The 26,699-nt window shown below is 39.6% G+C and overlaps 1 protein-coding gene across 15 annotated transcripts in view; it reads left to right on the top strand.

Moving 5' to 3' along the window:
• Positions 1-26,699, top strand: part of GRM7 (glutamate metabotropic receptor 7) — an 840,756-nt gene that overhangs the window by 325,642 nt on the left and 488,415 nt on the right. The window lies entirely within an intron of this gene.

The following is a 26,699-nucleotide window of genomic DNA, read 5'->3' as shown; positions in this document are numbered from 1 at the left end:
GCTAAACCTTTGCAAGAGATGAAAAGGGAGAGATAGCACCTGAGAAAATTTAGAAGTGTTGGTAGCTTTCAGGGTAGCTTGCGTTAGTGTGACTGTAATTGGTTTCAAGAACAAGATGATGTAAAGGAAATTTGAAGCCATTTCAGCCTTCTTTTATCATTTGTTATGCTCTAATGGACGCGTGCTTCCAAACAGCTGGCTTCGTAATAGAATCAGAACCCCCAGGTGCTGTGGAAGGCTAAAGTGCAGGAAGTGCCAGAGCAGGTTTTTGGCTGAAAATCTGGACAAGATACATATGTAAAATGAAGTAGGAATTTTGGTTAGAGATCATTTCCGTATGGACCGTTTGCAAGGAGAGAAGGTGATGGCAATGAAGAAAGAGAGCATGAAAAATTAAATGTAACCTGAAAGAGAAATAGAAGAAAGCAAAAGAGAACAAAAGGTTGCCTAGGGAGCATGCAAAGGCTGAAGGAGTACACTTATCATTGCCCAGATGAGTTGCTGTGACCTCCCACTTGCTAACAGCTGTCTTCATCAGAGACGCAGAACAGTTTTTCTCAACCTTGACCGAATGTCGGAATTTCCTAGGGAGTTTGATAATGTACTGATGCCTGAGTCCCACTCCTAGAGAGCCTGAGTTCATCAGTCTAGGTCAGGACTTGTGCATCCCGAGTCTTTAAAGTGGCCCAGGTGGTTCTAATACATAGACAAGCTTGCCAACTATTGGTGTGGAATATGAAGATTTCATTTCTGACCGCACGTTCCTTTCCATCTGCAGGCTCCCTTTTTATAGCGTGTCCCTTATCCCCTCTACACACATCGTCTTAGTCACACCGGGAACCCCAATAAACTGATAAAATATTCTAACACCCAAGCTCGAGAAGCAAATTCTTTATAACAGCATCTCCATAAATCGAGGCTTCTACATCAAGTTGAGGCTTCTGTCTCCTTGGCTTCAGCTTTGAACACTAAATGTGTAGGATGTTAAACTCTGTAATAGGAAGCAGTAGAATTATAGTGGATATTTAACATTTTTAAGACACTCGTAGCATAAATTTCAGAATATGTTGCTCTCTTTCCAGATCATATTGGCTTTGCTATATCTGTTCAAAAACATGGTGAAAATGGCACATTTTAATCTTGCAGATGCCTCTGCAATTATAACCATGAAAATGGGATTTACTTACTCAAAGCTGTTTCTTTCTCGAAGGGGTATCTGAAGCACAAAGGGGAAAGGTTATTCGAAGGGTCATTTAGATGCACTGGGTCTTCTATATTTAGTACAGCTGCCTTAAGGTCAAATGTGGCAAGATAAAAACACATAGAAAAAGGCGTTAGTACTTTGACCACAGAATATTTAACCACAATTACTCCTCCAAATTAGAAAGGATTACTACCCCTCCAATTTTGTCTCTCTCCACATATTCAATTGTTCATTTATTCATTCATTTACTCCTTTAGTTGCTCATTTTTTTCTTTCAAATGGCAGTAAAACTAGAGAAGAGCAAAACAGACGTGTCCCTGGCCTTCCCTGAGCTTAATGTGTCTCTTAGCGGTGACTGTGATGAGGTGGCACAAAGACATGAAATCAGGGCCGCGGACTGGAGAGCGGCGTAGGCTAGAGCTTCAGTCCTCAGGCTGGCGCCGCTGGCTTGTACTTGCTAGTGTGTGACCTTGGGAAAGTTACTGAGCTTCTCTCTGGTTCTCTTTTCTCATCTGTGAGATGCAGATGTATTTCTCAAATCCACATTAGCACCTTCTGTGGGTTGGGCCTGGTGCCAGGTGGTGTGGGTACAGAAGGGCACAGGCAGTAGGGAGCCTTGCCCACAGGGCACCTTTTTATGCAACACTCACTTTAATAAATACTACCTGTCATTGTTTTATCATCACAGGACTATATTGGGTTCTGTGGGGGACTCAGGACATCAAGGATGGTTACTGTTACGTCCTATTACAGTCCTATTAGACAAGCTCTTTCCTTTGATTTTGCTTAACTAAACTGTGCCCTCACCCCACAGTGCTCTGCAGTGTGTCTTTTCTAGCAGCCCTCAGGCACAGGGGTGTAAGAGCCCAGAGCAAAGAACATGTAGCATAAGCTTGGGTAGAGTTTTTCCAGGAGGATGCGATCGATAAGAAATCAAGTGATTCGAAGGTTCAACAAGATCATGGCTGAATGTACCTTCTACAGGTGGAGGTATCTTGTCCATACTACTTACTGCTGTATTCCCAGGGATGAGTAATGCTGGCAAACGCTAGGAAGTCAAGTATGTAGTTGAATGAATAAATGAATCAAATGAAGGATCTAAGTTGGAGAGCTAAAGGGACAAAAGTGAAGGATCTAAGTTGGATAGCTAAAGGGACAGGACATGAGAGAAGGGGACCCACAGAGTGAGAGAAAATAGAGGTTAAACCTCCAAAATCAACGTACTCTGAGTGCAGGAATGCAAGAGCTGGAGACAAAGGAGGTCGTTGCCAGAGGGCCAGGCATTTTATTTAAAGCTTTCAAAAAGAGCACAATTCAGAAAGTGTCAAGAGGTGAGTAGGGACCGCACCATGGCCTGTACAGCTAATGTGGAATGTACAGAAAAAATCATATGGCACTAAGGAGCTGCCTCTTGACTAGGCAGTTTGAAGGTAGATGGAAGTCATCCAGGGGTGAGGGTTTAAGACTGAAGAGGCAGGGTATGAACCACTTGCCACGTGTTCAGTGAACATCGAGCTGGCAAGGAGATTAGCCAAGAGCCATAACACGGGGCAGGAGGTGAGGTGGGTAAAGTAGAGGCAGGTATAACTGGTTGGCATGGGTCTCAAGGGATCATTTTTATTTTTTACATGAGGACAGAGAGGCAGTAGTTTGAACTTGGCAGGAGAGATGTGTAGCTCGCCTTTCAGGAACAAGGGACGAGAGGGGTGAAGTGAAAAGACCCAGAGGGCACAACTTTTAAGCGGGATGGACTCACAGCATGTACTCAGTCCCTGCTAAATTTGCACAGAGGATCCTTTGGGCACAGTAACGGAGTGTTTCCTTTCGGGCGACCTAGGAGCCCGATCTGCATCACCTGTTCACAGTCCGTCACATCCAACACCCCTTTGCATTCAACTATTGCCACATTCTTCGAGGTAATTGGAGATGGCTTGGGTGCTGAGTCAAGGAATCCCGAGCTAAGGAACTTCGGCTGCACAGAGCTGGCGAAAGTATTATCAGCTGAAACAAACGGAGGATTTTACTCCATTCTCATCTCTTAGCTGCAGTGGCTTCACAGCCATTAGTAATGTAGCCAAAGAAGCACTGCCACCACTGTCTAATAAACCTTAGTGTGCCAGTCAGCTTACAAGTGAGGCTTGGGGTATCTTCGAAGGATTTGGTATCCTGAATGCAGAGACTTAATTTTATATATATATATGTACACACATATATATATATATATATATATATATATATATTTTTTTTTTTTTCTTTAACTGGTAAGCTCTAGGGAGTGCAGGGATGTGGAAGCATAAGACTAGGTGTTATGGAACGAATGTTATGGAACGAATGTTAAGAATCAAGAAGAGAAATGCTGAAAGCACCCCAGATGGGATTTTAAGGGAAGTTTCCTTCTAATTTAAGACCTTACTCTCCAAAAATAAAGGAAGCATTCGATATATGTAATATAAAAGGAAGTATCTGAATATCTCAGCATCAGAGTGAAGACTGAGGACGCTATTCACCATGAAAGCCTCCTGTGACCTCTCTGCCCCCTGCTCACGCATTCCAGATGTGTCATGTGACAAGACACAATGATACAGCAGTACGGCCACTTAGGCGCATGTTGTGCACTGTTGTTTTTGAGGAATTATAGTGTCCCATCCTGGTTCGTGCCTTGTAAAGATTAATGTTATCTTTGGTGGAAGCCTGCTGTGATGAATAATTGAATAACTAGTAAATAAAATAGAGGCGACACAATATTAAAAATGGAAACCACTCCAGTATTAAATGGAGAAGTTTCTACCCCTGGTGGTGCTGAATCATGGAAAGAAATGTCATTCACTAGTTTATTCCCACGTGGAAAGGCAGTTCCACAAATAAGCCACTAGGTGTTTATTATTGTGTTTGTTACTGAGGTGTTCAGGCTCTTATACTGTATGATATTTAGCATGGTTGAGAAAAATGGTAAACTTCTTCACATTTGATGAAAGCACCTCACCTTTGATTAAAATATATGTATGATTTGACCAAGTTTTCTAAAAGGCAAATGCACAAATGTGAATTCTGTATAAATTCAATTGTAGTTTTGCAAACTGTGATACCTGTGCAGAACTCCTGGGGTGCTTGTTATATTTGCAGAAGCTCCTACTGGACTTTCAAATCAGATTCTTTACAGGTAAGGTCCAGTACCTCTGGAATTCTGAGGCAGGTTGGAAGAGAAACAGACCCTGAGAGAAACTGGAGTTGGTGATGGTCATTTTGAGTTTCTCAGTAGGAGTTTTGGAGCCTTTAACCAATAACTGGTAAAGCCTGGCTGTAGTTCTTACCAGGTAGAGTAAGGTAAATCCATCACCTCTGAGTGTCAGAGATAGGATCCATTTGGAAGACTGAATTTTATATTAATCTATAAAAAGGGCCAATAGGGCTTCCCTGGTGGCGCAGTGGTTGAGAATCCGCCTGCCGATGCAGGGGACACGGGTTCGTGCCCTGGTCCGGGAAGATCCCACATGCCGCGGAGCAACTAAGCCCGTGAGCCATGGCCGCTAGGCCTGCGCATCCGGAGCCTGTGCTCCGCAACGGGAGAGGCCACAACAGTGAGAGGCCCGCGTACCGCAAAAAAAAAAAAAAAAAAAAGGGCCAATAAATTCCCAGGATTCCAAATTAGCCTCTGAACTTCTAAAAAGGAAAAAAAGAAAAAAGGCACCCAGGAGAAAAGTCTTCCTTCTGTATTTCAACTAGGAATAGTTATAAAAATAAGTATGAACAGAAACTCATTTTGCATTTCAGGCTTCCCATTGGATTTACTAGCACACATGATTAATGAGGAGTGTAAAGGAGCCAGCTCTTTTTCCTGACCCTTCTCCTGCTTTTGACATCACTAACCGTGGCTGCTTTCGTTAAAACTCTCCCACTCTTGACTTCTCTGACTCAGTGTTCTTCAGGGCCCCTGGCTCTCTGACCATTTTTTGGCTGGCTTCTTTTGTGGGCTAGCACCTCTTCTTTCCCAATGAACAGATGTCATTCCCTCAGCGTCGACTGTTTTTTTTTTTTTTTTTAAATATGATCAACTGTTACAGGCATGCATGTCCCCTTCTAAACTACCTCCCCAGTCTTGACTTCTCCAAGTCCCAAATTCCATAGTTTCCCAGTTGAAGAATCATGCTTGTATATCAAATGATGCAATTAATCCACCCCTTCTAAATGAAGCATAGTTTTCCAAACTCTTCTTTAGCCTCTGCCATTCTCCTGGATCTTCTTTTTGGTTTTTGTTTTGTTTTATTTTATTTTTTCTCTTTTTACACTGAGATTTAGATCCTTTCCAACTTTTTCATTTCCACTAAATGGTAAGAAAACCAAAATATCTACTAGGTTTCCCTGATTCTTCTCTCCTTTTCTTCTTCTTCCTCCTCCTCCCGCATTTCCCCTGCCTCCCTTCCTCCCCCCCTCCTCCCTCCTCCCCCCTTCTCTTCTTCCTCCTTTTTCTCCTTCTTCTTCTCTCTTCTGTCTTCTCTCTTTCTCTCTTTCTCTCTTTCTCCATTCATCCACTCAGTACTCATGCATCCATCCATCCACCTGTACAATAAATATTTAAGTGCCATCTATGTGGGAGGAATTGTGTCACTTCCAGAGATATAATGAAAAAAGAGAGGGAAAGAGTCTAGCCTGTATGGAACTTTAAAGATTAAAGATTTAGTTAAGGGATTTCCCTGGTGGCACAATGCTTAAGAATCCGCCTGCCAATGCAGGAGACACGGGTTCAATCCCTGGTCCAGGAAGATCCCACATACCACGGAGCAACTGAGCCCGTTCGCCACAACTCCTGAGCCCGTGCACCACAACTAATGAGCCCGCACGCCTAGAGCCTGTGCTCCGCAACAAGAGAAGCCACCGCAATGAGAAGCCTGTGCACCGCAACCAAGAGTAGCCCCCACTCGCCACAACTAGAGAAAGCCCGTGTGCAGCAATAAAGACCCAACACAGCCAAAAATAAAAAAATAAAAATATTTAGTGAAATAATCACTCAAATATGTAATTGCAAACTTTGATGAACACTGAGAAAGGAATGTCCAGAGTACTGTGGAATCCTTAACTGGACAACCTGATCTCCTGAGAGTGAAGGAAGGGATGGGGATGAGGGAGGATATTTCTGAGGAAGATACTTTCCAGCTGGAAGACAAGGAGAACTTACCTGGCTAAAGCTGAGTGGGAACAAAAAAAGAACATTCTGAAGTTTTATTTTGTTTTTATTCATCCATTCCTTTATCATCTAATAACGAATTATTTGAACGAATAGTTCGGTACCGTACTAATGCCAGGAGATTCAGTGTAAGTAATACCTTCAACAGTTCAACACGTATTTATTATATATCCATGATGTGCCAGACACTGACAAGATACTGCAGGTTGAGTTTCCATTCCTCAAGCACACATGTACCCCTGCAAAGACACACACCTTTTCTCTGATGAAGACCTTACAAGGTCTTTATTGTATATCCAATCCAAACTTTCTAAAAGAGCTGTCATGGGTTATCCCAATCAGACCATATTTGGTTACTCAAATCCCAGTTTGGGGGGTTAAATGAATCATTTTAGGAGCCTTCACGACACAGCCTTTGTGTTTTGGTACATACTTGTCTCTCAGTATACTTCCTTGGCCCGGAAACTCTGCCTTCCGGGAGGTAATGTAGCTGAGAAAAAAGAGAACAAGGTTTGGAGACAGATTCAACTTAAGTCTTAGCTCAAGCAGTAACTGGTCACGGACCCTTGTGCCAGTGACTTAACCTCTCTGACTCCATTCTTATCATCTCCAAACTTGGAGATAACAAGCTTGCCAATTTATTGTTCATGTTTAAGTAGGACTAAGTACACACATAGCACATGTCCAGTGAATGGTGGTTGAGAGGTGAGGAGGCTGTTAGTAGTATTATAACAGCAACAACCATTGTTGCATTACAAAACTTGGTTCCAAACGTTTAGCTATTGGAGGCCTTTTAGGATTTTCACCATCTTGATTCTGTTCCATTTTTCCACGTTTACTTCCTCATGCTTTCACTGAGCTCCAAGTGAAATACTTACTAGCCAATTCTGTCAGTCCTTGCTCAAGGCAAGGAAGACTCCTTTATCAGCTCAACCAGTCAAAAATAAAATTCTTAGAGGATTGTCTTCTAGAAGATAAAGAAGGTATTTTTGTGTCATCTTGATATGAAAATTGGATTTGAACAGTATTAGCCAAATACTCCCCTACCAAATTTTTAATAATCATCATTTCTTCCTTTCAAAAATCTATGGACTTTGCCACTTATTTATGTCATAATAACACTATTGAATGGTGATATCATACAACTATAGGGGTAGGAAGGTCCTTGGACATCACCCACTTCAAGCTTTTAACGTTACAGATAGAATACAATTGAAGCCCAGTGATGTGAAGTGACTTCATCTTAGTTATGCAAAAACCAAATAGGCCTTAATATAAAATTGGGTTGTCTGGGATGTAGGTTATGGAACAAAGATGTGTGTGCAGGAGGTTTATTGGGAAGAACTCTCGGGAACACCGGTGAGGACGTGGAGGGACCAGGTGGGCAGAAGAAGAGGTTGAACATCCATACAGTCTCAACAAAGGCCTCGAATTACCCCGTAGTGGACTCTGGGCTAGGACGGCGCTTCAAATTGTCATGCCTTGAGGTACGTGGACAAGTCACTAGACATGGCCTGCCTCTGGCGCGGGGGCCTGACCTTGGACAAGGGCAATTCTAGGAGTGCCATCAGCCGCCAACACTCCTGGCAGTTGGGGGAAAGAGGGCCTTGGTCCTGAACGGGGTCTAGGAGGCTCATTACAGCATTCATTGCATAGGACAAGGATGATTTCATCATTTTATCTCCCAGGAGAGAGGGGCAAAGAGCCTTATAGTTGATTCCTTAGTGTCTCATTACCACGGAGTATCTCGATTCCTTTCTTTTAAACAAAAAGTACTATTCGAAGAAGATACGTTTGCCTAAAAATCTCGTTCAGTGATAGTTTGGGATGTTCATAGAGGTCATATAAGCTAATCAGCAAAAGAGGAGGAGAGGAAACTTAGTGATGGTTCTCAGGGATAGGAGGCCACAGTTAAAAGAATTATATACTGTTTAAACTACATTTTTGAAGGTCACCTCCGAGGCAGTAAAATGACTGTAGAGCTCACAAATATGCAAATATACAAGAAAGTGAGAAAGGCTTATCATATCTAGGAACAGCCTGATAATTGGATAAAAATGATCATTTCTCAAATTCTTAATTCCACGAATATTTATTGAGCCCCTGGGTGTCCCTGTTGATATTCTAGGTCCCAAGATTCAGCAGCAAACAAAATAAAGTCAAAGCCCTGCCTTTAGGACCTCAGTTCTTACAGGTCATTCTATTGTGTTTTCTCATGTCTTTCCCTCTATGTTTCAAATTTCTAGAGGATGGAGCTGTGTTCCATCTTTTTTCATATCTTTAGTACCTGACTTCGTGCCTGGTATGTAAATGTTTGTTGAATGAAACAAGCCACAAACTCTTCTACACGTGTAGACAAGTACTTGAACTTCAGACTTCACACTTCTAAATATTTAATTGCCCAACAAATTTTTCATCTCCAGCCAGATTTCAGAGATCGCGTATATTATCCTGAGGTGCACTAGAAGGAAAGGAAATGCTGCCAGGTTTGAAAAATACATACATGGCTTCCCTGGTGGCGCAGTGGTTGGGAGTCCGCCTGCCGATGCAGGGGACACGGGTTCGTGCCCCGGTCCGGGAAGATCCCACATGCCGCAGAGTGGCTGGGCCCGTGAGCCATGGCCGCTGAGCCTGCGCGTCCAGCACCTGTGCTCCGCAACGGGAGAGGCCACAACAGTGAGAGGCCCGCGTACCGCAAAGCAAAAAAAAAAAAAAAAAAAAGAAAGAAAAGAAAAATACATACAGAAGAAAAGAGTATGATTTGCTAGTCACTGAAAAAAATAATCTTGACTTTGATTGCTTTTTTGTTCTCATTTTCTTGGCGTAGTTATTCAGACACCTACTGAATTTTCCTGAGAAGGTTTCAGTGTTTATAAATTGAATTCTTTATACACCCCACGATTTGTTTGACATTAGTGTTCAGAAGGACCTAGAAGCCTCCTTTGCGAATCATATGCCCCCATTGGAACCTCTTTCAAAGTGAGGCAACATATTTACTGTTTCGTGAAATTATATTTTTTGTACTTTATTTTTTTATTTTTTTTATTTTTTGTGGTACGCGGGCCTCTCACTGTTGTGGCCTCTCCCGTTGCGGGGCACAGGCTCCGGACGCGCAGGCTCAGCGGCCATGGCTCACGGGCCCAGCCGCTCCGCGGCATGTGGGATCTTCCCGGACCGGGGCACGAACCCGTATCCCCTGCATCGGCAGGCGGATTCTCAACCACTGCGCCACCAGGGAAGCCCTATTTTTTGTACTTTAAAAGTGACCTCCACAAAAAAAAAAAAAAAAAGACAGATGATTTAATCATGTGATAACATACTTAGTCTCATATAAGCATCCCTTGGAGAGTTGATAAAATACGTATTTCCCTAAGATGTATCCCCTGAAGTTCTGATTTTAAAGATCTGGGGCAAAACCTTGTACCCTCACACTGCTGAGCTTTCAAAATTGTTTAATATGTTAGAAAGAACAGAGATTTTAAAGTCAAAAGTGAAATCTGTGTCCTGATTCTGATGCCTACTTCCTGACTCTGAGCAAGCCCCAGCCGGGACCTTATCTGTGTCTCCGTTTCCTCAACGTGTTTGAAGTGATATTAACATTAAATGTCTTTTCTACCCTCAGAGGGTTGTTGGCATAGACTTAAAAAGTAAGTGTGCATAACAGTGTCTTACAAACCTTAAAAAGTACCCCCATGTCCTTGTGAATGAAATGTTGAAGAACTAGACATTATGCTTCTCTCTAACCCACTACCCTCAGCACAGCCTTTGCAAAATGAGACAAAGCTCACCTTTCCCACCGAGTCAATGCCTTGAATTGCTTGGGAGACTGCCATTGTCTCTTTTTGGAAACCCCACCTGGCAAAGATATTCCACCTCAGAGGAGAGGAATAAGAATTGTCAAATAGTCATGATTTTAAAAGACAAGGTAGTCCTATCTCTATGTAAAGGTTTAAAAAATTCTGATCTCTTTAGAATAACAAAGTGAATGTTTTCCCTGAGCTCTGAATCTGCTTTTATTTCCAAAAGGTTTTAGAAAGGCCTTGGAAACTTTTCTCTTTCTGATAATCCATTCACTTTGTAGAAACATAACTTATTTTACAGGTGGTTTAATGCCAATACTTCCGTCATTTAGAAGTGGGGAAAGCAACGTCTGTGAATTTTCCATGTCTTTTCATTATTATCATATGTTAGCATAATTATGTAAATAAGGAGAGTACCGTAAGTTAATTGATAGAAAGCAGATGTATATATATGTATGTGTATTTAATTTTCCCTTCCCCAAAATAATAAAAGGACACACCACAACTGAAGACAGAATATTTTAATGCTGTCTTTGCCAACACTGTGAACAAATGAGATTATCTCAGTTCTGCATAATACATAGGATTTGAGATTGCTTTAAAATCTCATCCAGAATTGAAAAATAATACGTCTTTTGTGGCCACATTCTTTTATATGCAGGCTACTAATACCACTGCCCTTATTCTCCCTAAAATACACAAAATAAAATGTTCTCTATTCTCTCAGAAATCTGGTAACATGTTTCTGCTACTCAAGTTGAAAGTCTGCATCTGAGAAATGTTTAAGGTTGTGTGCGTGTGTGTGTGCGCTCTCTGCTGGTGTTCTTTCATTAGAAACACAAGTGACCCAACCGACAGCTTTATAGATGGTGTTGGATATGCCAATATTAAATTCTGCTCCATCACTAAATTTTAGGGTATTTGTGTCAGGGCAGGCATCTTAGATATGTGATTCAGGCATCCCTGTAACCAGCTAAATGGAATGTTTTCTAGTAACTTATGTGATCACATCATTTACTTTTTTGCATCCTGAGGAAATGGTTTCCTTTCTTTAGGCAAGCTGGTATACCTCTAAGGTCATTTGTCTGCTTAACTGTTGCTGAAATTGCAAAGAAAGGGAGAAATAAACAAAAAGGCAAAATGCCTTTCTCAAAAGAATGGAGTTCATTTGAAGGAGAAATGAAGGATTATGATGTCCAGATTGAGAAAGGAAGTGAAGAAGTTCTGCAGAACTTCAAATGGGCCACCAGTGAGACTGCTGATGAGATTCTGGCCAATTATGGTTTGGTCCCGTGGAGTATTGACCTGAGTGTGGGCTGACTGACCTAATTCCCACTCAACTGGCCGAGTATGAGGTTCTGATTGTTTCCCTGTGGCTTCCTGGCTGTCCTCTTCAGCCTTGTTACCTGCAGTTGTTTTTTCCATTCGGGTCCAGGTTCTTACTACAGACTTTTTAAATGGAAATGATTATCCAAACCTAAAATTTGAAGAAAACAGTTTACAAATCAGCAAGGCTGTTATGCTTTTTATTTCATTTAAAAGACATTACAATAAAAATACAGAAAACTGTGAGAGAAACAATTGCCCATAGTCCTTTGTTCATGTCTTATTGAGGTTTTTCTTCTCTGTACACACGTATATGCTGATTGCAAAAGTAATATGTGCACATTATGAAATTTTAAAAAATTCTGCAGGAAAGTATAAGGTAAAAATATAACAGAAAATTATATTTAATATTTGAAATAACTTAAAATTCCTAAGTTAGAGATAACCATTGTTCACATATACATATATATGTACACATGTATAAAACTCTCTTTTAAAACTAAACCCTACATTTTGTAATTTTGTGATTTCTTTTATCACTTACAATAGTCCACCAATATCCTTATTATCCAAGATTCATATTTCTTTTAAAATTGTGATTTTAGTACACTACAGTATTATACCTATTATACGGCTTTATCAAAATATATTTAGCCAAACCCTGTTGCTGAAGTCAAGGTGTTATATCTTATTATGAGCATGTGGTGACCAGGATGTGACTGATTTTGTAGTGCTCGATCTGGTAGCTAAGCTTTCAGAAATCCCAGATTATTGCCTTAACATAAATTCCTAGAAATTCAATCATTGATTAAAAAGCATGTATGTGTTTAAATATTTGATATATTTTATTTGATGTAAAATTTCACATTCCTACAGAAATCTCTTACTGACTTACAGTCTAAACAGCACAGGTAACACCAGTTTACTGAGTGTTATCAATATTTTTCAGCATTGAAAATGTCCTAGGTAACACAAGAAATTGCCTCAATTCACATTATTTTCATTTCTACTGAAATTGAAAACATTTCTTATGTTACTTTTTCACATCTTGACTTTATCACAGTGCTAAATTGAATGTATTTTTGCATATGCCTCTTGGTACATGTATGAATTGGTCTATATGATTGAAATTATTGGATGTGTATTTATATTTAAAAGACATTGTTTTCACCATTGGAATAGGATGTTATGGTTAATTATATGGTAATTCATTACAGTTGGAGGCATCAGTTTGAATTCATGTTCAGTTGATTATAGCCACGGATAGTTACATATAGAAATATTTAGAGATATTTTTATACACGTGGATTAGTGTACACACATATTTTCTTGCTCTGTTAGTGTCAGCTGAGAGGACCTAGAAGCACTTATACCTCAGTAGCATCAACACACCTGGCATCCACGTCTTGGTTTCCATACCATTCTCGAATAAATGGAGCCAGGACTCCTTGAGGAAATGACTAATTTTATGGTTGGGGCAGAAAATATACAAAATGAGTCTGGAATATTTTATAGTTCCAGAAAGTTAAAAACTGCTCAAAAATAAAGGCCACAGTGGTGGGAGTATGTAAATGAGATACAGGAAACAATGAAAAGAGTACTCAATGGCCAAAGCTATAAATATCTCAGCAACAAAATGAATAAAGTAGTATCAAATTATAACCTAAAATATAGACTAAGTATCCATGAGTCCATACTGATGTAAATAAATGACTAAATAAATAAATGGAAGTGAATAGAAAAATCTCCCATGCTGAAGAATTCCAAATGCAATAAGTTCTGTAACTACTTCATCTTTAAAGAGTTAGAGCATCACTTGCCATTCCCTAAGTATGGATGGTGTTAAGTGACTTTCTTTTATTTATTTATTTATTAATAACATCTTCATTGGAGTATAAGTGCTTTACAATGGTGTGTTAGTTTGTGCTTTATAACAAAGTGAATCAGTTTTATATATATATACATACATACACCCCATATTTCCTCCCTCTTGCGTCTTCCTCCCACCCTCCCTATCCAACCCCTCTAGGTGGTCACCAAGCACCAAGCTGATCTCCCTGTGCTATGAGGCTGCTGCCCACCAGCTATCTAATTTACATTTCGTAGTGTATATATGTCCATGCCACTCTCTCACTTCATACGAGCTTACCCTTCCCACTGCCTGTATCCTCAAGTTGATTCTCTACGCCTGAGTCTTTATTCCGATCCTGCCCCTAGGTTCTTCAAAAGCATTTCTTTTTCTTTTTTAGATTCCATATATATGTGTTAGCATATGGTGTTTGTTTTTCTCTCTCTGACTTACTTCACTCCGTATGACTCTAGGTCCATCCACCTCACTACAAATAACTCAATTTCATTTATTTTTATGGCTGAGTAATATTCCATTGTATATATGTGCCACATCTTCTTTATCCATTCATCTGTCGACGGACACTTAGGTTGCTTCCATGTCCTGGCTGCTGTAAATAGTGCTGCAATGAACATTTTGGTACATGACTCTTTTTGAATTATGGTTTTCTCAGGGTATATGCCCAGTAGTGGGATTGCTGGGTCGTATGGTAGTTACATTTTAGTTTTTTAAGGAACCTCCATACTGCTCTCCATAGTGGCTATATCAACTTACATTCCCATCAGCAGTGCTAGAGGGTTCCCTTTTCTCCACAACCTCTCCAGCATTTGTTGTTTGTAGTTTTTTTTCTCGATGGCCATTCTAAATGGTGTGAGGTAATACCTCATTGAAGTTTTGATGTGCATTTCTGTAATGATTAGTGATGTTGAGCATCCTGTCCTGTGTTTGTTGGAAATCTGTGTATCTTCATTGAAAAAATGTCTATTTAGGTCTTCTGCACATTTTTGGATGGGATTGTTTGTTTTTTTGATATTGACCTGCTTGTAAATTTTGCAGATTAATCCTTTGTCAGTTGCTGCGTTTGCAAATATTTTCTCCCATTCTGAGGGTTGTCTTTTCATCTTGTTTATGGTTTCCTTTGCTGTGCAAAAGCTTTTAAGTTTCATTAGGTCCCCTTTGTTTATTTTTGGTTTTATTTCCATTTCTCTGGGAGGTTGGTCAAAAAGGATCTTGCTGTGATTTATTTCATAGAATATTCTGCCTATGTTTTCCTCTAAGAGTTTTATAGTGTCTGGGCTTACATTTAGGTTTTAATCCATTTTGAGTTTATTTTTGTGTATGGTGTTAGGGAGTGTTCTAATTTCATTCTTTTATATGTAGCTGTCCAGTTTTCCCAGCACCACTTATTGAACAGGTGGTCTTTTCTCTCTTGTATATTCTTGCCTCCTTTATCAAAATAACCCGACCATATGTTCATGGGTTTATCTCTGGGCTTTCTATCCTGTTCCATTGATCTATATTTCTGTTTTTGTGCCAGAACCATATTGTCTTGATTACAGTAACTTTGTACTATAGTGTGAAGTCCAGGAGCCTGATTCCTCCAGCTCCGTTTTTCTTTCTCAAGATTGCTTTGGCTATTCGGGGTCTTTTGTGTTTCCATACAAATTGTGAAATTTTTTGTTCTAGTTCTGTGAATAATGCCAGTGGTAGTTTGATGGGGATTGCACTGAATCTGTAGATTGCTTTGGGTAGTAGAGTCATTTTCACAATGTTGATTCTTCCAATCCAAGAACGTGGTATATCTCTCCATCTGTTTGTATCATCTTTAATTTCTTTCAACAGTGTCTTATAGTTTTCTGCATGTAGGTCTTTTGTCTCTTTAGGTAGGTTTATTCTTAGGTATTTTATTCTTTTTGTTGCAATGGTAAATGAGAGTGTTTCCTTAATTTCTCTTTCAGATTTTTCACCATTAGTATATAGGAATGCAAGAGATTTCATTTTGTATCCTGCTACTTTACCAAATTCATTGATTAGCTGTAGTAGTTTTCTAGTAGCATCTTTAGGATTATCTATGTACTGTAACATGTCATCTGCAAACAGTGACAGCTTTACTTCTTCTTTTCCGATTTGGATTACTTTTATTTCTATTTATTCTTTGATTGCTGTGGTAGAACTTCCAAAACTATGTTGAATAAGAGTGGTGAGAATGGACAACCTTGTCTTGTTCCTGATCTTAGTGGAAATGATTTCAGTTTTTCAGCAGTGAGAATGATGTTGGCTGTGGGTTTGTCATATATGGCCTTTATTATGTTCAGGTTAAGTTCCCTCCGTGTCTACTTTCTGGAGGGTTTTATCATAAATGGCTGTTGAATTTTTTCAAAAGTTCTTTTTGCATCTACTGAGGTGATCATATGGTTCTTCTCCTTCAGTTTGTTAATATGGTGTATCACACTGATTGATTTGCGTGTATTGAAGAATCCTTGCATTCCTGGGATAAACCCCTAAAGAATTGTTTTTTTTTCAAAAATAAACTGTTCTTCTCCCTCTTGAGTTATATATAGTCATCCTTTTTTATAGAAACTTTTCATGGTTTGCATATTTTTGGTTTATCCTTCTTTATATGGGAAGTCTATTGTGGTCTGATCTTCTCTACAAACATGGCAAGAATAGTCCCTTTGCCCATATCATTGCCCACAAGGATACTCTTGAAATTTTCTTGTTGAACCTTAATATGAAGAGCCTGGTGATAGAAACACGTATGGTCAATGTCGGGATTTTCCAGCTGGAAGACTGTTAGGGGGAAGCTGCGGCTGCAGGTGGCTGTGCAAACGATTTTGCTCTCTTCATGGTTTTCTCTTTATGTTGGTAAAGCTGCTTTGTTAATCTAATTTTTATAGATTTTTTTTCACCTGGTCTTCATTTATTTTATAGAATATGGCTATTCATGATCTCTTTCCTGCTGCTTTTATTTTTGGCTTAGGGATTATTTACTGGCTTTCTCCTTGACATCTTTCCTGCCTTGGATCATCCTAGAGCAACTACATTCAAAAGCTGTTGTTAGAGAATAGGAAATAGTTACAAGGTAGTGGTCCTTGTAGACTGCATGGCTAATCCTGTTGTCCAGTGTTTTTGTTTTTGTTTTCCTATTTAGGAAGTATAAGAGAAGGAGAGAGCATACTGGAGGGTGTTCACTAAGCAAATTATGTTTCTTTAAATTAGTTCTCCAAACCACTGATCCTAGCGAAATATCTCAAAGTTTGGGGATACATTTTCAGTACCAACAATTATGAGGAACTTTTCTCTCTGTAAATTTCCTTAATCGTGTTTATAAACTTTTGACAGTATGGTAGATTTGTATTTGATGCAGTGTGTGTAGCATGGGGGTGAGGGGAGAGTCATAGAGACGGTTGGGTGCATATACCTAAGTCACCATTTATTCCCAAATATCAAACATTTTATACATCCCATATTCAGTCATTTTGCTCATTCTTATGTGCCCTGCTGTTGTACTTTGTATATTACAAATTGTGTACTAAATTTTCATGTTTTCTTTAGTTTTGATAATTATAATTTTATAACTATTTAATATAATATTCAGATAGTTTGTGCATCATAATATATATATATACTACTTCCTTGCTGAGTCACATTGTGGTTTACTCTCTTTGTTTTCATAGAAAATACCAGAAATAATATTTTCATTTTAATGTTACTTTTGGCTTGTGTGTGTGTGTGTGTTACACGGGCCTCTCACTGTTGTGGCCTCTCTCGTTGCGGAGCACAGGCTCCGGACGCGCAGGCTCAGTGGCCATGGCTCACGGGCCTAGCTTTTCCGCGGCACGTGGGATCTTCCCGGACCGGGGCACGAACCTGCATCCCCTGCATCGGCAGGCAGACTCTTAACCACTGCACCACCAGGGAAGCCCACTTTTGGCTTTTTTATTCACATATATTTTAAGAAACAGTCAGATTAATGTATTATAGGGTAATTTTATTATCAAGTTTTTCATTCAAAACTTTTCAAATTGCTTTTCTAAATATGTATACTAGTTTACAACATTTTGAGCAATATGTACCTACAGTTTCTGCTCAAACTTAGCAGCACTTGGTGTAATTTCTTTTGTATGTTAAATGAATCAATTAACTAGAAATGGACATGTCCAAATTGCCAAGGTGATTATTTTCTTCGAATATTATGAGCTTGCTTATAGATGAAACATATGTAGAATGGTCTTAAAAACTTAATATGTATATTTATCTCATTTATATGATAGTCTTGTCCCATAAACTATTTTAGGGGAGGTTCTGAATTTTTGCAACTGAAACACTAGTTTACAAATGTTACCTGGAAAATCAACTTCATCTGATAATGCACTTGTAGTAACTATTTACATGGGTTTCTGTGAGAATAACAAAATCAGTGGTGAGCAGTTTAGGGAGTTTATATCGCCCTAAGATCTTCGTGGCCTTTTTTTTTTTTTCTTTTTTTTTTTTTGTTTTTTTGTTTTTTTTGTGGTACACGGACCTCTCACTGTTGTGGCCTCTCCCGTTGAGGAGCACAGGCTCCGGACGCACAGGCTCAGCGGCCATGGCTCACGGGCCCAGCCGCTCCGCGGCATGTGGGATCTTCCCAGACCGGAGCACGAACCCGTGTCCCCTGCATCGGCAGGCGGATTCTCAACCACTGCGCCACCAGGGAAGCCCATTCGTGGCCTTTTTTGAAGTACAGAGTGTCAGCACCTTCTGCTGTTCAGGTAGTATTCTCAATTATGGCTTCAAAAAAAATAGCATTCACTTACTTAATTCAATATTTGCTGTGTACCTATGTCAGGTTCTAAGACGCATCCAACATATAAAGGAATACGAATTTCAGAACAGAATGTATATTAGTTTTCTGGTTTTGTGTCACAAATTACCATAGATTTAGCAACATCCATTTATTATCTCACAGACACTACAAGTTACAAATCAGGGCAAAGTAACATGTCCTCATTCATGGCGTCAGCACAGGCTGGAGCCTCATCTGAGACTTGACTGGGGAAGGATCCAATTCCAATGTCATTGAAGTTGATAGCAGAATTCCTTTCCTTGTTCCTTTGTGACGGAGTGCCCTGGCTTTTCACTGGCTGTCAGCTAGAGGCCACCATAGGCCCTAGAGGCCTCCCACAGTTCCCTACCATGTTGACTTCTCCCTGATTATTGCTTCTTCAAGGCCAGCTGAAGATTCTCTCTTATTCCAGTTTACTAAAATGGAGTCCTATAAAATATAATCATGGAGTGATATCCCCTTAACTATGCTCTGTTCTATTGATTAAAAGGATCTGCCTGCCCTCAAGGGGAGGGGGTTATCCAAGGCGTCAGATCATCAGGTCACCTTAGGGTATATCCAAAGCAGAAGGTAATTCAGAAAAGTTTGAATTTTCTCTTTGAATTTATATAAAACAAGAGCTTCCTGCCTTGTTCTTCATTATGTTCAACTCATTCCCTCATTTATCTACGTTGTTTCTGTGAAAGTCCTCATGCTGTGATACACTCTGTAGTCTGTACTTGGGGAATTTGCATGATTATAAAATTCTCTTTTAAGGGTTTTTATTATTTCATCACAAACATTTGTTTCATGATCATACCGTACAAAGCCTAAGAGTGGCATTGCTCTAATTTGTTTCCATAAATAAATTTCACCTGTCATCAAGGATATTCACAGGGCACCCTCCAGGGCATTCTGATTTAACTAAGACTTGCTGGAAGTTAAGGAATTATCTTTCAGTGATTAGAAGAAAATAGATTCCAACTGTAGTATTTGGTTGTAATTTTTATTTAAATTATTTTAATATTAATTAAGGTGTCTCTTGCAATATTCAGCCTGTTTAACTGTAGAAGTCTTATTCAGTCATATATTAATCATTTTCTATACTAGATACAATAATTTCTTTTTGGATTACTTTTTACCATTTGTAAGTTTACCACTTACACTAATCCATGGAAAATCACAAGAATTCAGCTCACATTGAACAAATGTTCATAATCCAGGCATTTGGAAGTGTAAAGGGAAATCATGTATTCTAGAATAATTGGGCAACTCTGTACAACACGGTTGTTAGAGTTCTAGCAGATAATGGAGTAGCTGTTGCCTCTGCAGTGCCTACCCTACAGTGTTTGACATCATTTTTTTTTTTTTCATTTATTCACTGTGTTGTCCCAGAGAAAGTAGAGTCATTGAGTTCACAAAGACCTAGGATTTTGTCGGATGCCCACGTCTTTCAGTACAACTTTGAATAAAATCCTGTTCTCTCCTTTGAAATTCTCATCTACATAAAGGGAATAGTAATACTACCTTCCTCGTGTGGATATTACTACCCTTAAAATGAAATGGCAATATAAAATGCTTACCACTGCAGAAACACAAAGCCCTCAACAAATGGGAGCTATTTAAGTTACAGTTATTCGTGAAAGGTATTAAAAGGGCAGCCTCACTGCCATGCGTTGGTTGGTTAGCGTCAGAACCAAATTGTGAGAGAAATTTTCACTCCTGTCATACCTGATAAGGCTCTTTTGGTTTGTAAGCGACCGAAATACAACTCATAAAATACAACTCATAAAACAGGCAATATAATTGCTCAAATAGTATGAAAATCCAAGGTGATTCCTTGCTTTAGAGATCATTGGACCCCTGGGCTCAAACACTTTGTCAGAATTAGATCTCTTCCTTTGTCTTGTTCAGTGTGTACTTCACAATGAATCATCTTCACTCAGTCACTCCTTTTACAGAGTGACCAGAAAGGTATTCCTTCCTAATTGGTTGCTTAAAAAAAAAATGCCTGTGTTTAGCTCTGATGTTACAAATGTATGTCATGTTCCCGTCACTGAGCTTGTAACTGTGATGTGGGGAGTTTAGTGTTAGGAATGTGTCACCCCGGGTCTTGTTGGCAAGGCCAATCCAAACTGAAACACATGAACCAGGACTAGGTGAGGAGAAGTGCTGATAACCTAAGGGGAGAAGGGTCAGTGCTGGATGTTATATCGATAAATAACAGAGTAGATATTTAGTACAGCTACATTTAAGGTAAATGCCCAGGTATGTATAAGTTATAGGTTTTTTTGGAAGTAAGAAATAGATATCGATTCTAGTTAACACCAGCAAAACACAAATTTATTAGTGGGGAAACAGGATTTAGGAATCTCAGGACACAACGTCTTCAGGGATCCAATCTTGAGCCCTTGTTTAAGGAACCGTTGAGAATTTCCTCCAAATCTTGCATTGTTTGAAAGAGAAGGTAAATTCTTGGGCAAGGGTGAATGATTCACCTACGTTGGGTCATGTTTCCATCCTTTGCACAGGAGCGGAGGGCATTGTGAGGCCACCACATACAGCACTCCTACCAAGAATGTGTCCAGTGGGAGAGGGGTGGTTTTCCAAATCAAAATCTAAGGGGCTGTTCCCAGAAGAAGTGGAAATGGACATTTCACAGGCAAGAATAACAGAGGACTCCATGGCCATGTTCTCTGTTCTCATGAGTCCCTTCCACAAGTGGCTCAAGGAGTTTAGAATCAAGTGTTCTGGGTTTTGACCATGGCTCTGCTACCAAGTATGTGATATTACTTAATATTTCCATATCTTGGCTTTCTCAGTGTGGATAATATTGACATCTATGATTTTGGTGTCTAGAATGGGAAAGGATAATAGCTTTGATAACGACGAGATGAAGATGTGGTCGACCCCCTGTTGATTGGGGTGGGGTATTAATAGTTTTCTTTAAAAATTTGACAAATGTTGACATAGTAGTGAATGTGTATTTTTACCCCAAAGGAAAGAAAGTCAGGATCTTCTTTTAAGCCTTCATAGCATCATTCAGTGAAAAGATTCGTGGGATGAGAGTAAGTAGATTGAGTACTTTCCCTTATTTCCATTGTGATCAACTATATGACTCCTTAGAAGACGTCCCTTAATCTTCCTGGCCTCAATTATTAATCTGAGGGGTGGTGTAGGGGAATGCATTGTCTTGTGTTTACCTTCTAGTGTTAAAATTAGTGATAATTAATGAGACAAGAGAGAGAGACAAATGGTTACTCTATAGAAATATTTTTACCATAGGTAACTTTTTGAGCATTTACTATCTAAGAGGCATTGATTTAAACATGTACAGGTATTAATTAATTTAATCTTCATAATGACCCTATGAGGTAGACTCATTATTATTTCCTTGTTATAGCTGAGGAAATGAGACACAGAGAATTAAGAAACTTGTCCAGCTTCTTACATGCAGAAGTGACAGAGCTAGGGTTCAAACCCAAGCACTCTGTGAGTGTTCTGTAAACTGTCACTCATCTACATAGAAAGATATTGGTCATTGATCCACTATCCTGGCTAGTATACTCAGTGGGATTTTGAAAAACGTTGAGGTGGTTTGAATGTAGTGTAAAAAAAAATTGAAGAATGCGTCGATTTTAATGGGAAATACTCTCTGGAGAAGAAGAACAGTAGTGGGAGAAAGAGAGAAAACAAATGAGTTTCTTCCCTTCCCCCACTAGGCTTACCCTAGGCACAGTTTTTTTTTTTTTTTTTTTTTCTGGTTGACAGTTGTTTAATGCTTCCTTATGTTTGTAGACTTTGTGGATCAGCAGTTTCCCATCTTCCACTTGAGCCCTTATGTAGGAAAGACATTACCTACTCAAATTGATTAAATTAATAGTGACCTCAATATAGGTTCACACATTTCAGAATAGCAACAAACACAATGTTATACCCAACACTTGAAAGGAATGAAAAATAATATGAAAAAGGCACCATGGAGATGCTGGTCATTTCAAAGTAATATGTGTCTTAAGAGTAGGCAAGATCATGTAGTGCTGGGTTTTCACCTCCCCTATCAAGGGTAGTCACCAGGCTGCTCTCTTGTAGAAGTTACTCGAATCATTGTCATCTGATCACATATGTACCAGAACTGCTCCTTAGTGTCCAACTCAGAGCAAAGGTTTTTCAGTAGGAGGCGTTTGGTGTAACTTTGATTCTTCTCTTGTAAACATCCAAGATTCCTCTGAAGTCAATGAGAGCAGTGTAGAAGGTAAGAAGAAACTCGGCCACAGATGAAAAGTTGAGTATGGGCCAGTGGCTTGAAGGAGCTTTCAAAGAGATTTTGTTTGCGTAAGAGCATTTTTTTTCTGAACGGCATTTGTGAATAGACAACAGTCTGAAAAAGCTTAAAGTATGATGTGTTAGGGAATTTTGGCAGCCAGCATTAGGCATGCCTCAGGGAGAAAATGATGGAGTGAAGCAGGATTCTGCCTGTGGGAGCAATTCTGGGACGCAGCTATTGCTTAAGAGCCTTTTGGTGCGTGTACGCATCTTGTGGAGGGCAGATGGTGACACAGGTCATTACCGCCTCGACCGGACGGCAAGAAACAGCATTTACAGCCGGCCGTCCACTCCCTCATTCCCAGGAGCGTTGAAAAACTGCCCAGCCAGTGGCGTTAAACCTGGAGCTGTTACAAATTGTGTGTGTTTTATGGAGAGGGAGGTGGGAAGACAGCTAGAGGAAAAGAGGAGGGTTCTGGGTAGTAAAACCTGCAGGAAAAAACATCTAGATGTCCCCCCTCCTTTGGGAGGTTCTAGGAGTGAGACTTGGTCACTGAATTGAGCATTGGGCAGGTGGATTAGTGATTCTTGGATTTGAGTCAGTTTCCTTGTTGTATACATACTCCATCCAAAGAACACATGCCCTGCAAAGATTATTGCAATATACTCAACACCCAGTCGAAAGGTGTCTGGTAACACAATATCAGCACTTAAATGCTTCTTTAGAATTTCATCAAATTGGCCATATGATCATATGAACAGATGGCATTCTAAAATATTTTCATCTGAAGTCTTTTTTTTTTTTTAATTGGGAGTATATATTTTTTTCCTTCTGGAACACTTTCTGTATTGGCTAAGTTCCAAGGCGAACCAATGAAAACATCTTTGCTGGGATGTTCCTGGGCAGTGACGTGACAGATCTGTAGAGGCAAATCACCATAACAACGACTACAACAACAATCATCGTAACCGGTGGCATTTATTGAACACTTACTACGTGGGAGGCACTGACCTGAGGACTTTCCATGCACTGATGTATTTAATCCTACAGCGTCTCTGTGAGATAGATATGATCATCTGTTTACAGATGGGAAAACTAAGGCATTTAGTATTTGAGGAATTGCCCAAGGTCTCCCAGTTAGGAAGAGGCAGATTTGGATTTACCCAAGCAGCCCCGTTCTAAATCTGCCCCTTTAATGCTGCCCTTTAGTGGGGCAGTGCCTCAGTTCACCATTTATCAGGACCCAGTTTATAGCGGGCACTGTACGAGGTGCCCATGATACAGAGGAATCCCAAGCCCATGTGAGCCGCTGGGTGAGAGAGATGTGAACGAAGAACTATAGCACTGCACTGAGCAGAAATGTATCAGGGATAAGCAAGTTGGACAGAGAAAGAAGTGATTGAGGAAGCAGGAAAGGAAAGACTCAATGCATGTGGTAACATTTGAGATGCCTTTTGAGGCACAAGTCGGAGTTTGAAGAAATGATGTTGCAGGGGGAGAAATCGCACATGTGCACAGTACAGAGATGTGAAAAAGCTCTCTCTTGTATATGGGAAGAGTCTCTTCCAACATTTTTTCTCACTCAGATCTTGTAAAAAAGTCAAATTCTCAGTATTGGCTCTGGATTGAATCAAAATATACATTAATTTTTCATAAAACATAGGGCACCTTTTCAAAGTCAGACTGAGCTTTTGTTTCTGAGTTTACTAATGCTTTTTGTAAATTTGAAGAGTTTCTTTAAGACAAGTTGTAGGTTCACAGCAAAATCGAGAAGATATGTTTTCCAGTCTACCCCCTGCCACCACTCATGTGTAGCTTCCCCAGTTATCAACATCGTCCACCAGCGTGGTATGTTTCCTGCAACTAATGAACCTACCCTGACACGTTATTATCCAAACTATGGACCCAAAGTCCATAGTTTGCATAACGATTCATTCTAATATTGTACAATCTATGAGTTCGGAAAAATGTATACTGACGTATATTCATCATTACAGACTGAGCTTTTTATCATCGGAGTTGGGGCAGAGGTATGACAAAAAGTAGGAAGATAGAATCCGAGCATTTATCTTCCTTAACACCCACTATAGACATCTTGTGAACCAGACCAGGTGAGAACAATCTAGATGGAAGTGGGAGAAAAAGGACTCAAGTATCAGAGGATAGGAGGAGACGTGTAAGAGGGAAAGAGGTCTCTCAGAGTCAGTTTGTTTGGCAGAGATGTAAGTCAGTCAACATGCCTTTGAGTGCCTCGAAATTCCTGAGAGATGGGTGTGGGGCTCTTTTCCAGGATGTGATGAAAAGCTAATATTTGGGGGCATTTACCATGTGCCAAGCACTGTGTTGAGTGTTCTGTAAGTTATAATTCAGTCTATCCACTCAACTACCTGATTGCGGTAGCTACTTTTATTAGCAACATTTTGAAGATGAGGGTTATATAACTACTAAGAAGCAGAATTAAGATTCTAACTCAAGGCCTGATGGACTCAATTCTGGTTGCTTAGGATGACCTTTCAGGCCTTCCGATTTAACCCTATCAGGATCTCTTCTAAGTGATTATTTTCTGTGAATCTTGAGATGATAGTGAAATCTGGATATTTATGAATACTTACGAGGACCCTAATGGGGTTGCTCAGTACATTAAGAGCCTGTCTGAATACAGATTCTTTCTTATTTGCACGGCTATAGGGAGAGTAATGTTAAAATAATTCTGTGTTAAATGAATTTAAAGCTGTTACCAAGTTTGTGTTCAGACCTTTTTTTTTCCCTTCAGAATCTGATAATATGTTCTTGAAATAGAGACTAGAATATATATGTCCTAGTTTAGAATTCTGGAAAACTTTGTAACTGAAGTTAGAGAATTACATTTTGAATAGAGAAAGCCCAATTTATTTAATCTGCTTATTGCAGCTTTTCAAGATAAGATTTGTCAGAAGGCTAAAAAGTATTCCTGACCACTGGCAAGTTCTTCTAAATGGACACTTTGATTAATTATGATCCTTCCACTGATTAAACATCAGTGACTAATCCTCTAATGTAGGGGGAAGGAACCACTGCTGTAGTTTCTGGAAAATGTGTGGTTAAGGATACATAGAAGAATATACAGTTATGATTATGATATCAGATCGTACCAGCTATTGTAAGTGACGTTTCTTAAAGTCTTCCACCTTATTTAATCTGTGCAGGGAGAATAAAAATCTGTAACAGGAATTTTGAAAGACTCTATGTTCTTTTGGTAATTGTGCCAACTACAAGCGATAGAGCAATGGGCACTTAATGAATATCCACTACACGGAAGACATTGTCGTGGAGGAAAGACAAGGCTCAAGTGACTAGAGTTGCTCTATTTCACTTTCACAAAGATCATGACTTTTCAGCAAGTCAGAACCTTCCTTTTACAAAATGACTCCAGACTGCAGTGAATAAACCCAGTGACTGGATTTCCATGGAGCCTCTAGGTTGGAGGGAGGCCATCGAATCCATCCCCTCCGCAGCTGTTATTTAATACCCTCGAATCGTCCACATTCCTTTTGAGAGGCTACCTCGTCTTTTCTTGAATACTTCCCACAATTAGCAATTTATCATATCCTAAAGCAGCTCATGGCATTTTTAAGGACTTTGGAACATGTTAGGTTTTCCTGCTGCAGTTTCTACCCAGGGGTCCTACTTTTAGTTGCCCCACACTTTAAAGTCTGCAACACAGTTTTCGGTGTTTAAAGTACAGAACTCTATAATAGCCAAAGAAAAGGAATCCTGAAGCAAATAGCAGTGGGGGTTAGGAAAATGAAATTTTGTGTCATGTTTAGGCAGAAATAATGCTTCAATAAAGTTCTGAAAAATAAGATGACTTTGAGAATTGAAAACCAAATTTAACCTCGTAACTCGCATTCTGAGATTCATTAGAAAAAGCATACCTGCTTCTTTAGTAATAATAATTACCTTCAATCAACTATACTCCAATATAAAATGAAAATTTAAAAAAAAATACCTTCAACTGGGGAAAGGAGGGTAGTGATTAAAGTCGATTCCAGCTGCATGGTTTGAGTCCCCGTCTCTACCACGTACCAGCAGCACCCCTCCTGGTGAGCTAGTTACCTCTCTGGGCCTAGTTCCCTAACCAGTAACAAGAGTACGCATATCACAGGATCCTTGTATGGTTGTGATAATGTTCATAAAGTACTTAGCACTGAGCCTAGTTCATAAGAACACACTCCATAAAATCTCTGTTCAACAAATGTCATTAATGACACATGTACCAAGTATC

The sequence above is a fragment of the Kogia breviceps genome, chromosome 10, assembly GCF_026419965.1.
Source record: "Kogia breviceps isolate mKogBre1 chromosome 10, mKogBre1 haplotype 1, whole genome shotgun sequence".
Lineage (NCBI taxonomy): Eukaryota > Metazoa > Chordata > Mammalia > Artiodactyla > Physeteridae > Kogia > Kogia breviceps.
Note: the sequence above shows the minus strand (reverse complement) of the source record. Positions and strands in the feature narration are given on the sequence as shown.